We start from the raw sequence: 5,000 nt of genomic DNA, 5'->3' as shown, positions 1-5,000 counted from the left end.
CGGAAGCGGCTAAGGTTGGGGAAAAGTGACCCGAAAACAGTTAAGCGGGGGAAAACTAAGCGGATGCGGCCACGCGTTGGGGAAAACAAAGCGGATCCGGCCCAGAGTCGGTGGAAATTGGCCCGAAAACAGTCCAGCGGCAAGCGGAAGCGGCTAACGTTGGGCAAAAGTGACCCGAAAACAGTTCAGCGGGGGAAAACTAAGCGGATGCGGCCACGCGTTGGGGAAAACTAAGCGGATACGGCCAAGTGTTGGGGAAAAATGGCCCGAAAACAGCCCAGCGGCAAGCGGAAGCGGCTAACGTTGGGGAAAAGTGACCCGAAAACAGTTAAGCGGGGGAAAACTAAGCGGATGCGGCCAAGTGTCGGTGGAAATTGGCCCGAAAACAGCCCAGCGGCAAGCGGAAGCGGCTAACGTTGGGCAAAAGTGACCCGAAAACAGTTCAGCGGGGGAAAACTAAGCGGATGCGGCCACGCGTTGGGGAAAACTAAGCGGATACGGCCAAGAGTCGGTGGAAATTGGCCCGAAAACAGTCCAGCGGCAAGCGGAAGCGGCTAACGTTGGGCAAAACTGGCCCGAAAACAGTTCAGCGGGGCAAATTTTTGAAATTTTTTTTGAAATTTTTTTGAATTTTTGAAATTTTTGAAGTTTTTTTGGGTTTTTGGACTTTTTTTGAATTTTTGAATTTTTTGAATTTTTTTGAATTTTTTTGAATTTTTTGAATTTTTTTTGAATTTTTGAAATTTTTTTTTTTTTTTTGATTTTATAAATTTTTTGTGATTTTTTGAGATTTTTTTGAATATTTTACATGGGTGATTTTGACTTGGGGGATTTTCAGGGGGTGGTAACCCTGGGCGTGGCTAGAGCCTCAAAATGCATATTCCCCTATAGGGGGGCAAGGTTTTCAAAAATGGGTGCCCCCTCATGTACACGCGCGTGGGTGTACATGGCCCCGTCGGTGCCAGCGTGGGTGGAAAATGGCCCGAAAACAGCCCAGCGGCAAGCGGAAGCGGCTAACGTTGGGCAAAACTGACCCGAAAAGAGTATAGCTTGGAAAATTAAGCGGATGCAGCCAATTGTTGGCGAAAACTAAGCGGATACGGCCAAGTGACGGTGAAAAATGGCCCGAAAACAGTCCAGCGGCAAGCGGAAACGGCTAACGTTGGGACAAAGTGACCCGAAAACAGTTCAGCTGGGGAAAATTAAGCGGATGCAGCCAAGCGTTGGGGAAAACTAAGCGGATCCGGCCCAGAGTCGGTGGAAATTGGCCCGAAAACAGTCCAGCGGCAAGCGGAAGCGGCTAACGTTGGGCAAAAGTGACCCGAAAACAGTTCAGCGGGGGAAAACTAAGCGGATGCGGCCACGCGTTGGGGAAAACTAAGCGGATACGGCCAAGTGTTGGGGAAAAATGGCCCGAAAACAGCCCAGCGGCAAGCGGAAGCGGCTAACGTTGGGGAAAAGTGACCCGAAAACAGTTAAGCGGGGGAAAACTAAGCGGATGCGGCCAAGTGTCGGTGGAAATTGGCCCGAAAACAGCCCAGCGGCAAGCGGAAGCGGCTAACGTTGGGCAAAAGTGACCCGAAAACAGTTCAGCGGGGGAAAACTAAGCGGATGCGGCCACGCGTTGGGGAAAACTAAGCGGATACGGCCAAGAGTCGGTGGAAATTGGCCCGAAAACAGTCCAGCGGCAAGCGGAAGCGGCTAACGTTGGGCAAAACTGACCCGAAAACAGTTCAGCGGGGCAAATTTTTGAAATTTTTTTGAAATTTTTTTGAATTTTTGAAATTTTTGAAGTTTTTTTGGGTTTTTGGACTTTTTTTGAATTTTTGAATTTTTTGAATTTTTTTGAATTTTTTTGAATTTTTTGAATTTTTTTTGAATTTTTGAAATTTTTTTTTTTTTTTTGAATTTATTTGATTTTATAAATTTTTTGTGATTTTTTGAGATTTTTTTGAATATTTAACATGGGTGATTTTGACTTGGGGGATTTTCAGGGGGTGGTAACCCTGGGCGTGGCTAGAGCCTCAAAATGCATATTCCCCTATAGGGGGGCAAGGTTTTCAAAAATGGGTGCCCCCTCATGTACACGCGCGTGGGTGTACATGGCCCCGTCGGTGCCAGCGTGGGTGGAAAATGGCCCGAAAACAGCCCAGCGGCAAGCGGAAGCGGCTAACGTTGGGCAAAACTGACCCGAAAGCAGTATAGCTTGGAAAATTAAGCGGATGCAGCCAATTGTTGGCGAAAACTAAGCGGATACGGCCAAGTGTCGGTGAAAAATGGCCCGAAAACAGTCCAGCGGCAAGCGGAAACGGCTAACGTAGGGCAAAAGTGACCCGAAAACAGTTCAGCTGGGGGAAATTAAGCGGAAGCAGCCAAGCGTTGGGCAAAACCAAGCGGATACGGCCAAGAGTCGGTGGAAAATGGCCCGAAAACAGTCCAGCGGCAACCGGAAACGGCTAACGTTGGGACAAAGTGACCCGAAAACAGTTCAGCTGGGGAAAATTAAGCGGATGCAGCCAAGCGTTGGGGAAAACTAAGCGGATCCGGCCCAGAGTCGGTGGAAATTGGCCCGAAAACAGTCCAGCGGCAAGCGGAAGCGGCTAACGTTGGGCAAAAGTGACCCGAAAACAGTTCAGCGGGGGAAAACTAAGCGGATGCGGCCACGCGTTGGGGAAAACTAAGCGGATACGGCCAAGTGTCGGTGGAAATTGGCCCGAAAACAGCCCAGCGGCAAGCGGAAGCGGCTAACGTTGGGCAAAAGTGACCCGAAAACAGTTAAGCGGGGGAAAACTAAGCGGATGCGGCCACGCGTTGGGGAAAACTAAGCGGATACGGCCAAGTGTTGGGGAAAAATGGCCCGAAAACAGCCCAGCGGCAAGCGGAAGCGGCTAACGTTGGGGAAAAGTGACCCGAAAACAGTTAAGCGGGGGAAAACTAAGCGGATGCGGCCACGCGTTGGGGAAAACTAAGCGGATGCGGCCAAGTGTCGGTGGAAATTGGCCCGAAAACAGCCCAGCGGCAAGCGGAAGCGGCTAACGTTGGGCAAAAGTGACCCGAAAACAGTTCAGCGGGGGAAAACTAAGCGGATGCGGCCACGCGTTGGGGAAAACTAAGCGGATACGGCCAAGAGTCGGTGGAAATTGGCCCGAAAACAGCCCAGCGGCAAGCGGAAGCGGCTAACGTTGGGCAAAACTGACCCGAAAACAGTTCAGCGGGGGAAAACTAAGCGGATGCGGCCACGCGTTGGGGAAAACTAAGCGGATGCGGCCAAGAGTCGGTGGAAATTGGCCCGAAAACAGCCCAGCGGCAAGCGGAAGCGGCTAACGTTGGGCAAAACTGACCCGAAAACAGTTCAGCGGGGGAAAACTAAGCGGATGCGGCCACGCGTTGGGGAAAACTAAGCGGATACGGCTAAGAGTCGGGGAAAAATGGCCCGAAAACAGCCCAGCGGCAAGCGGAAGCGGCTAACGTTGGGCAAAAGTGACCCGAAAACAGTTCAGCGGGGGAAAACTAAGCGGATGCGGCCACGCGTTGGGGAAAACTAAGCGGATACGGCCAAGGGTCGGTGAAAAAGGGCCCGAAAACAGTCCAGCGGCAAGCGGAAGCCGCTAACGTTGGGCAAAAGTGACCCGAAAACAGTCCAGCGGGGGAAAACTAAGCGGATGCGGCCAAGCGTTGGGGAAAACTAAGCGGATACGGCCAAGCGTCGGTGAAAAAGGCCCGAAAACAGTCCAGCGGCAAGCCGAAGCGGCTAACGTTGGGCAAAAATGGCCAAAAGCGATGGAGCAGGGCGGTCTGAATCTATGCATCCACATAAAATGGGGGGTAAACCTGGGGGATTTCCAGGGGGTGGTAACCCTGGGCGTGGCTGGAGACCCAAAATGCATATTCCCCTATAGGGGGGAAGGATTTTTGGAAGAGGCAGCCCCTCATGTACATGCCAAGCGGGGTGTACATGGCCCCTGTGGGTGCCTCCGTCGGTGTAAAATGGCCCGAAAAACAAGATTATGTTACCCGAAAACACGATTATGTTACCGAAAAAACACGGTTGAGCGGGGGCAGTAAGCACGGTTGAGCGGGGGCAAAAAACACGGTTGAGCGGGGGCAAAAAACACGGTGCAGCGGGGACAAAAGACACGATTTTGTTACCGAAAAACACGGCCCGTCGGGGGCAAGGAACACGAATATGTTACCGAAAAACACGGACCACGCGGGTTGAAATCCCCAGCCGTAGAGCCGGCGAAACACGGTGGGGCAGGGCGTCTAAGCGTGGAGGCGCCCGTAAGACCGATGCGGGTTGAAATCCCCAGCCGTAAAGCCGGCGAAAAGCGGTCGGGCAGGGTGACTCCGCGTGGAGTTTCGCCCGTAAGGCCGATGCGGGTAGCCGCGCGGGTTGAAATCCCCAGCCGTAAAGCCGGTGAAACACGGTTCATTGGGGCGCCTAAGCGTGGAGGCGCCCCGCAGAGACCGAGCGGGTTGAAATCCCCAGCCGTAAAGCCGGCGAAACACGGTTCATTGGGGCGCCTAAGCGTGGAGGCGCCCCGCAGAGACCGAGCGGGTTGAAATCCCCAGCCGTAAAGCCGGCGAAACACGGTTGAGCGGGGCGCCTAAGCGTGGAGGCGCCCCGCAGAGACCGAGCGGGTTGAAATCCCCAGCCGTAAAGCCGGCGAAACACGTTCGGGCAGGGCGACTCCGCGTGGAGTTTCGCCCGTAAGACCGATGCGGGTAGCCGCGCGGGTTGAAATCCCCAGCCGTAAAGCCGGCGAAACACGGTTCATTGGGGCGCCTAAGCGTGGAGGCGCCCCGCAGAGACCGAGCGGGTTGAAATCCCCAGCCGTAAAGCCGGCGAAACACGTTCGGGCAGGGCGTCTAAGCGTGGAGGCGCCCGTAAGTCCGATGCGGGTAGCCGCACGGGTTGAAATCCCCAGCCGTAAAGCCGGCGAAACACGGTTCATTGGGGCGCCTAAGCGTGGAGGCGCCCCGCAGTGACCGAGCGGGTT

Source organism: Carex rostrata, chromosome 10, assembly GCF_964058835.1.
Source record: "Carex rostrata chromosome 10, lpCarRost1.2, whole genome shotgun sequence".
NCBI classification, from domain to species: Eukaryota; Viridiplantae; Streptophyta; class Magnoliopsida; order Poales; family Cyperaceae; genus Carex; species Carex rostrata.
This window is presented reverse-complemented; position numbering follows the sequence as displayed.